The sequence below is a fragment of the Aethalodelphis obliquidens genome, unplaced genomic scaffold, assembly GCF_003676395.1.
Source record: "Aethalodelphis obliquidens isolate GAN/ISIS:26980383/991018 unplaced genomic scaffold, ASM367639v1 scaffold26, whole genome shotgun sequence".
In the NCBI taxonomy this organism is placed as follows: Eukaryota; Metazoa; Chordata; class Mammalia; order Artiodactyla; family Delphinidae; genus Aethalodelphis; species Aethalodelphis obliquidens.
The window spans coordinates 14606824-14617211 of record NW_020837970.1 but is presented as its reverse complement, the minus strand read 5'-3'; the positions used below and the strand labels follow the sequence as shown (position 1 = coordinate 14617211).

The 10388-nt window shown below is 47.5% G+C and overlaps 1 pseudogene; it reads right to left on the bottom strand.

The window, feature by feature from the left end:
- Positions 1–1273: 1273 nt before the first annotated feature.
- On the bottom strand, positions 1274–2985 carry LOC113629174 (ornithine decarboxylase antizyme 2 pseudogene; annotated as a pseudogene).
- Between the last annotated feature and the right edge of the window lie 7403 nt (positions 2986–10388).

Here is a 10388-nt window from a genome sequence, read left to right as displayed (position 1 = left end):
AACTCAACAAAAGTTTGGGCGCCTCTATGAGATTGGGCCCCCCTGGAGTTTTTAAATCTCAAACTCGTCCACATGGAGTCTCCAGCAATTCACCAATCACAGCTGAGGTTTGCCTACTGCTGGTTCCCAGGGAGGTCTCTGTCCATGGGTTTCTGCTCTGGTAGCTGTGAGTATCCACCTGTCTGTGTTTCCACTTTTTGGAGCAGTGGTTTGCCCTGTGTCCTCAATTCTATGACAGGTCTAAGAAGGGTTGTTTATTCTCGGTTTTTTCCAGCTTTTCACCTGTTAGGACAGAGTACAGACTTCCAAGCTCCTTACCTGCCCAACTGGAAACGGGAAGCCTCTCTGCTTTTTGGTTTGCATGAGTAACTTGTATATTCTATATAGTAATTCCTTATCATTTTTAGATTTACAAATATCTTCTCCCATTCTATCACCTATTGTCCATGGTATCCACTTTTGAACAGATATCCTTAATTTTGACATTATCAAATTAATCCATGTTTTTCCTTCTGGGTTTGTGCTTTTGAGGTTTTGTATAAGGAGTTCCGTTCTCAACCCAGGTCCCAAAGGTACCCTCTTATATTTTCTTCCATTAGCTGTAGAGTTTTACTTTTCACATTGAGGTCTTTTGTCATTTAGAGTGTACATTTCTATTCGGTGTCAGGCAGGAATCCTACTTTGTCTTTCTCCATCTACTGAGCTGGTTTAATCTGCCCCTGCTTCATTGATGTGTGATGCCTAACAACCGTATGCTCATGGTCTGACTTTGAGTTGTCTGTTCTATTCCATGGTCTATTGGTCTGTTTTTGTGCAAAACAGTCTTCTCGTTTTGCTTCGTCTGGCTTCTTACATGGCTTTGCAGTGTGCTGCTCCTCACTCTTGTAAGGTTGACTTAATCCTGCTCATCCACATAAATTTTAGAATGAGTATATCAAGTTCCTGGAAAGTATACCTGGAATCTTTACTGGGATTTCATTGCATATATAAATTAATTCATAAAGAACTGACTCCTGTGTAACATTAAGTAATTCCATCCAAGAGCATAAAATTTCCCTCAATTTCTTCAGGTTAATTTCTACATCCTTTAGTAGAGTTTTAAAGTTTTCTCCATAGGCTTCTTTTCTTTCTTTCACAACTTTCAATCAGTTTATTGACACAGTAACACAACACACTTGCCTCCCTGACACCCCCACCCCCTCGCCCAGTCTAGACCTCTCCCCCTTCCTCCCCCCTTAGAACAAGCTGTTCAGTGAAAACAGAAAAGGGCAGGCCACTTCTACACCCTCAGTGCCACTGCCAAGCCCTGGGGAGCAGGGTCTCAGGCACTACTCAGAACCTGTCAGAGAGGGGCGCCGTTAGCACTAGACTTAGCCAGGCAGAGGCGTCCCGTCCCTCGGAGCAGATTCTCCCACAACCCCCAGGCCCTGAGCTGCTCTTCCTCTTGCCCTCTGCTGTCTGTGACCCTAGGAAGGACATACCTTGGGCCTGCGGCCAAGAGCGAGAACTCCTGGCCGTAATTTGAGAATTGGAGTTTGGCTAGTGTTTTTTAAGGCCCAGGCACCCCAAAAAAAGCCCTGGTGGTGGGTGTGAACTTCAATGCCCCTATTTTAAATGCACTGATAACGTGAAACAGATTAAGCCAGCTTAACCAAATGCCAGAATAACACGAAGCTGTAAAGGAGGGGTCAGACCTGCTTTCTCCAGGCCAGACACAAATGCACAGAGAGAAGCCCAGGTGGAGTGTCAAAAACAACTGAAGGACACTGCCCAGGGGCTGAAAAGCCTATACTCCGGAGTCCCCAGGGTGACAGGAAGCAAGGAAAGAAAATACACAGGTCTTAAAAACCAAAAAAGAAAGCCCAACGGCAGGGGAACCTCAGCCTGACAGTGCTGTCCACCAGCTCTCCAGGCCTTGCCCCTGGACCCAGACAGTCCCTCCCCCTCTAGGCAATGTCCTCCCCTAGGCTAGATAGAGCACATCACACAGCGCAGTTTAAAAAGCTTCTAATGCCAGTTCATAAACATCTTCATTTACTATTGGTGATTACATGTGAATAATATGTTTATACTGTTCTTTATGGAAAACAATTTCAACGAGTCAACGCTGAGAGCACAATAGGCAACCCTCACCCTGAGCCCCTCAGCGTCCTTCCCTAGACAGCAAGAAGCTCCCTCCTCTGTCCCAGGGCTGCCTAACTTCCCCTCTTCCCCCACTGTGACTCTTGGGCAAAGCATCCTCTATGACCATTAGTCCTCATCGGACAAGTTCTGGTCCAGGGGGTAAACCATGAACATCACATCTGGTCGAGAGGGGACACAGGGATGGCCTGGACGCACAATCTCAAAGCCCAAGAAGCTGAAGGTCCTCAGGAGTGGAGCTCTGTCTTCCCGGCCCTTCCTGAAGCAGATGAAGACGTAGTGCACTTTCATCTTCTCTTCGGCAGACTCTAGCAGTGCTAACAATCCTTCTTTGCTCCCGTCAGCTAATAATCCATCTGGGATTTCTACAAACAGGCTCTGGCTGGACAGGACTGCATCCCAGGAAGTGACCTTCACCTCGGTGACCTCATACTGGAAGTGGACGATGTGAGGTTTTCCATCGTTCACAGGGAGGTCCTGGGTCACAGTGAGCTTCTCGTCCTTATATATTAGAGCTGAGAGAGAAGGATCCCTGCCGCCCCCTCGCCCACCGGGGATCTTCGACAGTGGGTGAGGGGCATCAGGCGCACCACAGAGGCCCCGGAACAATGGGCCTGCAGCACTGGAGCTGGGGGCAGTTACTCAAAGGCAAAATACTACTGTCCTGGGTGTTTATCATCCTCGGCGGCTCTGCTCAGGGTGGGAAGAGGCGGCGCAGGGAGTGGGTAGGTGGATGAGTGGGCGGGTGTGGGGTCGCGCGCGCACGCGGGGCCGAGCTCTGCGGGCTAAGTCCCTGTCAGGCAGCGGGCCCAGAGCCCTCCTCCTGCCTCAGCGAGCGCCTGCCTCCAACTCGGTTTCTTTTATATTCTTGGTTAAGTTCATTCCTAGGCATTGTACACGCTTTTTTGCTGCTGTTGTAACTACAAGTTGGTTCTGCTGGTGAAGAAAAATGTTACGGATTTATTTTTTTAGGTTAATATTGTATCTGGTGACTTTACTGAATTCTCTTAATAGTTTGAACGGTCTATCTGTTGTTTCTCTTTGTTTTTACAAGGCAAATGAAAATATTATTTCTACATGATGATAGTTTTTTAATAGAAGTATAGTTGATTTACACTGTTGCGTTAGTTTCTGGTGTACAGCAAAGTGGTTCGGTTTATACATGTATATGTTTTTCATATTCTTTCCATTACGGTTTATTACAGGCTCTTGAATATAGTTCCCTGTGCTATACAGTAGGACCTTGTTATCTATTTTATATATAGTAGTTTGTATCTGCTAATCTCAAACTCCTAATTTATCCTTCGCTCACCTCCTTTCTCCTTTGGTAACTATAGTTTGTTTCCTACGTCTATGAGTCTCTTTCTGTTTTGTAAGTAAGTTCATTTGTATCATATTTAAAATTCCACATATAAGTGATATATGGTATTTTTCTTTCTCTTTCTGACTTACTTCACTTAGCATGATAATCTCCAGGTCCATCCATATTGCTGCAAATGGCATTATTTCATTTGTTTTTATGGCTGAGTAATGTTCCATTAAAGAAGATTTTATATATATATATGTGTGTGTGTGTGTGTGTGTGTATCTCCATTCTTCTTTACCCATTCAACATGATACTTTTTTTTTTTTTTTTTTTTTCTTGGGTCTCTCCCGTTGCGGAGCACAGGCTCCGGACGTGCAGGCTCAGCGGCCACGGCTCGTGGGCCCAGCCGCTCCGCGGCATGTGGGATCCTCCCAGACCGGGGCGCGAACCCACGTCCCCTGCATCGGCAGGCGGACTTCCAACCACTGCGCCACCAGGGAAGCCCCAACATGATACTTTTATCTTTTCTCTTCTAATCCGTCTGTCTCTTATTCTTTCTTCCTAATAGCTTTGTCTAGAACTTCCATTATTGTATGTTGAATGGCAGCAGTACAGTTGGATTCCGTATTTTTTTCCAGATTTTAAAAAGAATGCACTTAAAATCTCTTAAGTATGATTGGTTTAAGTTTTTGATATATCACCTTTACCAAGTTAAAAATGTCTTTCCTATATCCAGTTTGCTAAGTTATTGAACCATAAATAGGTCATGAACTTTATCAAATGCTTTTTCTTCACCAGTTGAGATACTTGTATGATTTTTGTCCTTTATTAATGAGGTGATTTCTGATGTTGAGCCAACCTGAAATTCCTGGGATAAACCCTACTTGATCAAAATAAATTTTTTTAAATATAAAACTGGGTTATATGACTGGGTTAGTTAGCTGATACTTTATTTAGGATTTTTATATCTACATCATAGTTGAAACAAGCCTATTCTTTCATTAATTGCTTTGTCTTTACTGATTTTGGAACCAAGATTACACTGGTTTCATAAAATGATCTGGGCAGCTTTTGCTCTTTTCTAGTTTTTTGGAAAAACTTATAGAAGACAGGAATTAACAGTTCCTTGAAAGTTTGGTACAGCTCCAGAAGTTCATAAACTTTTTACTACCATGACTCCTCCAGCCTCATTGTTTTCTACTGTTTACCACATACTTTGAAAGATTTGGTTTAGATTAATAAGTGTACAAGTTTTTCTTTCCCTAGGTGGCTACATGCTGTAACGTACACACAGCCCTTAAGAATGCTGCCACCACAAACTCAAGGTCATCCGCTTCAACTGGACTGTCAACACTTTTACTCCCTGGAAGTTAAAGGGTGGCATCCCTCAGCCCTGCCTCAAGTCTCCTCCTTAGCCCTCAGCTTTTACCTTGGAATAGATGACTCAGCCTCCTACTTTATTGAGCAAACGGGACCCCTAGAGACTAGCTCTCCTGACTCTCACCTACCTACTTACAGTGACTGTATATCCACACCCAATCACACCTCTTTCCACCCATCTCAGAAAACGAGGTGTCCCTTCCTAAATCCAAGACAATTCCTATAAGTGTGCTTCAAAACCCCATCCCTTTCTCCCAGGGACCTCACTCCTTTTGACATCCTCTCTCTCTCCTAAAATTTAAACCCTCCCTCCCTACAGGGCTCCTTCTCCTCAGACCAGCAACATCATCAAATCTCACCCATGGCCAAAAAATCCCTCCTTTGTGTGCTCTGGGGCAGGCATTCTCACGCACGGCAGGTGGGAGTGTAAATTGGCAAGATCATTCTGGGAAGCAATTTGGTAACCTGAATCAAAAGCCTGAAAAATATGTGCACCCTTTGTCCCAGTAATCCTACCTCCAGAAATCCATCTAAGGAAGTAATCAGAAATGCTGACAAGGAGAGATGTTTAAAAATGTTAATCTCACTGTTATTTTAACAGCAAAAATTGGAAACAATCTAAAGGTTCAACGATCGGGGATCGGTTAAATAAACTGTACTTAAATATAATGAAATTTCGTGCAGTCACTAAAAATATCATTTTTAAAGAAGAGTTGACATGGGGAACTGTTCATGAAGCAATGTTGTAAGTGAAAACACCAGCATATAAAAAATATATACAGTGCGGTGCTGATTTTGTTATATATAAAAATGGCTAACGCTTCTGGAATGTTAGCTATTATATACACCCTCTCCCTCAATCTTCACAACATTCCTCTACAGTTAATACTGTTATTCACGTCTTGTAGAGAAAGAAACCAACCAGAAAGAAAAACATCAATATCTATGGGGAGGAAGGTGGGTTACTGATGAATTTCATTTTCTTCATACTCTTTTGTACTTTCTAACTCTTTAACAAGGAGGTATTACTTTTTGTCAAACAGAAATACGGAATCATTCTTCTCATTTCTGGTTTATATATGTGAGTAATGAACAATCTGAACAATCCAGAGAAAATGAAAACCCTCCTCCCACTACTGCTATTCCAACCACCAGAGACAGCCCACTGTGTACAGTCTGGCTGCTTTATATTTGCTTTTTGTTTTTTGGCTGCATTGGGTGTTTGTTGTTGCTCGTGGGCTTCCTCTAGTTGTGGCGAGTAGGGGCTACTCTTCCTTGCAGTGCATGGGCTTCTCCTTGTGGTGGCTTCTCTTGTTGTGGAGCACAGGCTCTAGGCGCGGGGGCTTCAGTAGTTGCAGCACGCAGGCTCAGTAGTTGTGGCACGTGGGCTCAGTAGTTGTGGTGCACGGGTTCTAGGGCACGCAAGCTTCAGTAGTTGTGGTGCACAGGCTTAGTAGTTGTGGCTCGTGGGCTCTAGATCCCAGGCTCAGTAGTTGTGGCACACGGGCTTAGTTACTTTGTAGCATGTGGGATCTTCCCGGACCAGGGCTCGAACCCACGTTCCCTGCATTGGCAGGTGGATTCTTAACCTCTGTTCCACCAGGGAAGTCCCTATATTTGATTTTTTTTTTCTTTTTTTTTTGCAGTGCGCGGGCCTCTCACTGTTGTGGCCTCTCCCGTTGCGGAGCACAGGCTCCGGACGCGCAGGCTCAGCGGCCATGGCTCACGGGCCCAGCCGGATCTGCCCAGACCGGGGCACGAACCCGTGTCCCCTGCATCGTCAGGCAGACTCTCAACCACTGCACCACCAGGGAAGCCCCCTATATTTGCTTTTAATTTACATTTGGCTTTGGTATTTATATTTGATTTTCAAATGTGTATGTAGACATATATACTTGAAAAAGCAAATGTGATCATCTTACCACATCAATACTTCAAATTCGACAATTTGAGTCCTTTCAATGGCTGCATTTTGGTTTCCACCCTGAAGGATGTCCAGGACCCCTTTCTGTTGGAGCGGCCCATGTTTAATTTTGCCAAGTGGTGAACCATCTCTGTCTGTGTGTGCCTGGCCACCCCAAGAGCTCCTGGTTTGGGGTCTGGATAACCGAGTTCTTGTCCTATTTCTGCCATTTACTAGCTATGCTACCAGAGGCTAATCCCTTTTTCTCTCTGGGAGCCTGTTTCCCCATCCTTCAGGCTGGGTAACAGCTCTTGCCTTGCCCACTTTAAGGTGACATTGTGATGCTCCAACTGGCTGATGGCAGTGCCTGGTTAAGTGCTGCCCCCCAAGCAGTCCTCTTTGGACTCCTCCCTTCTGCCTCTCCTCCCCATTTGCCTGCAGCCTGAAGGATTCTTCAACTTGTCTTAAATAGAGAAGGGGGCCAGAGGGCCGCACGAAGGGAAGGGACATGGTCCCCAGACAAGCGCTAGGGCCCCAGAGGCTCAAGGCTGGCTTTTGGGCCCTCTCCAGCTCACTCACGAGTCTTCTGACTGACATCGGCGGAGGAGGACTCTCCGGAGGCGGGAGCAAAAAAGAAATGCCTGGAGTGCAACGGCGTGTACCAGCGGAAAGCACTCGAGGGCTGAAAACGCTGCCTGGCTTCCACTTCCAAAGCGCATTTTAAAGGCTCTGCGGCAGCGAGCGGGTGCCGCGGCCAGGGCCTTCTTCCGCGGAGCCGCCGCCCTCTGGTGGCGGCATGCAAATATTACAGCTGCTGTATAGGCCCCGCCTCCCCGTGCAGAGGCTGAGTTGCCACTCACATCCTGAAAGTAAGGGGCCCTTAGGGAGCTCTCAACGAAAACTGAAACCTGGCAGAAAGGGAAGCCAGGCCTGGGTGAACCAGGACTGGAACCTGGGACTCCAGATGCCCCACCCAATAGATGCTTACAACAGCTTCTAGTAATCGTTAAAGCAAAAGGCACCAGACAATGACAGATTTTATGCAGGCTACTGCAGTAGAGAGGAGGTTCATTAACGAGAATCCTCTCAAAGAAAAGGAAGGGGCGTGAGGTTTTAGAGAGCAGGTGAACCAGGGAGTCATCAACCAGTCTCGTGGGAATAGCAAGAAAGGATGTAGGCGGGTTGTTTTCTTGGAATATGCGAGAGCAAGGTGGTCCTGTTTCCCCAGAACTTAAAGAGGTAGGGGAATTTTTTCGTTCATTCGTTCTCTTATTACAGGACCTTTGTATCATTTCAAGTCTTTCTTTCTTTATTTTTGGCTGCGTTGGGTCTTCGTTGCGGCGCGTGGGCTTCTCACTGCAGTGGCTTCTCTTGTTACAGAGCACGGGCTCTAGGCACGCGGGCTCAGTAGTTGTGGCTCGCGGAATGTAGAGCACAGGCTCGGTAGTTGTGGTGTACGGGCTTAGTTGCTCTGCAGCATGTGGTATCTTCCCGGACCAGGGCTCAAACCTGTGTCCCCTGCGTTGGCAGGCGGATTCTTTTTTTTTTTTTTTTTTTTTAACATCTTTATTGGGGTATAATTGCTTTACAATGGTGTGTTAGTTTCTGCTTTATAACAAAGTGAATCAGTTATACATATACATATGTTCCCATATCTCTTCCCTCTTGCGTCTCCCTCCCTCCCACCCTCCCCATGGCGGGCGGATTCTTAACCGCTGCGCCACCAGGGAAGTCCCGGGAATTTCTTAATCATAGCTGCCTTTTGGGAGCACAGGGTTCAGATAAAGTTCAATGCTGTCATAATGGACCAGGCTGCAGAATGGCCATTTAAGAGGTGAGGATAGTGAGGCCCAGGTCACACATCTGTGGGTTTCAGTGGTTGAGACAAGATTCCAACCTGCACATATGAAGACACCAAGGAGACCCCAACCCGAAGTTGAAAGTTCCCTCTAAGAGTAAAGTCGTAAGTCATTGTCCAAGGTAGCAGCCCAGCCTGCAGCAGCAGAAATGGCCTGCTTGGTTGCGGCTTTCAGTTTGATGGAGCGTATCAGCGACGTGCTGGCATCACCCAGGAAAAGTGTTGGGATTGACCAACACTTCTGGTAAGGCAGGGTGGTGGCCCTGAAGATACTGTGAAGTCCCCTAGTCAAGTCTAGGGAAGGACCAGAAACGGGGCAGTTCTGGGATTCAGCTACCGTCTCTCTGTTAGCCAATCTGTCTGTCTCTCTCTCTCTCTCTCTCTCTCTGGCCCCCACTCTGTTTCTCTTCCTACCCAGGCTTCTTTCTCACCCACAATCTCTACTCCCCGGTAACTTCAACTGGCACCTGGCCACTTGCGGCCACCCCAGCCCCTGAGTCTACCCAACCTCCAGCCGTAGAGCCCACCACGGACTGCAGCTTCCTTTGGGTCTTTTAAGACCCCTCCCCTGAGCCAGCCTGTGTTTTCAAGCCAGGCCCCAAGTCACTGACTGCCCTGCCTGTGCCCTGCCAGGCCTCTGACAGGCAGCCCACCAGGGCGCCCCTGTTGCTCAGGGTTGGGTGGATGGGGTTACATGATCTGCTTCTTGCAGGGGCTTGGACAGGACAGCTGCCCTCAGAGGCGTCAGGAGTAGCTGCATCCAGGTGGCCTGAGGCTACAGTTTGGGAAGCCAGGATGGAAGTGTCATCATCTTCAGGCACTTGAGCCCACTCATGGGTCCTGAGCTTCGCCTGCAGGAAGGTGCTGACTGAAGAAGGTGGTCTGAATGACCAGAGAGAAGAGGACTGCAGTGTGACAAGCCCAGGCTGTGGTCCCAGCAGCACCTCTGGCCACACCCAGTTGCCCAGCCTCTTTGACAACCTTCTTCCTTCTTGGCACGAGGATTGCCCTTCTTGGCTAGGACCGCCCTAGCCCGATGCCACTAGCCACAAAAATCACTGCTGGCACAGGGGCCTGCTCACCAAGAGGGTTCCAAGCGTCCATTTGTCAATCCACGTGCTTTTTCTCCAGGAAAGGGAGACACCAGCGATAATGACTTGAAACGATGATCCAATGAGCAGTTGAATTTCTCCTGGTAAATGAATCAGTTGGCTTCCTGATCTACAAATCAGCCTCTCTGAGTCAGCTGAAATGACCCTCTACTCAGTCTGACCAACTCGGAGACTGTGTCAGGCAGGGATCTTTCATTACAGGTGACAGGAACCCAATGTGGACAATCTAAAGGAAATGGGAACTAGATTAAGATGACCTGGCACGTGGCATGGAACCCCATGCTGGGCGGACAGCTGGACTGCAGGGATGCGTAGGGCCACCGCTCAGACTTCGCACAGCCTCGCCCCACTCGCCTGACACACCCTCTGCACATCACTGCTTCCACCTGCCCCAGGCTGCTTCTTACACCATTAACCCTCGGGGAGGGGTGGTCTGACCCAAGTCCAAACATCCTGAAGAAAAATGGGCTCTGATTGGCATGTTCAGGTACCCGCCCCCAACAATCAACTGCGTCCACTTCCCACTGAACAAAATGGCTTTCTATAATTGGGGAAGGTGATGGGGGGGCACTGGAGGTAGGGGACAGCAGTGCTAGAATGAGTGCTTCCCTGGTGTGTCTTTGTTACCCCTCTGTTCTGGCCTTTCTTCTGCCACGAATGCCCTTACCATTCCCTCAACCCCTTTAC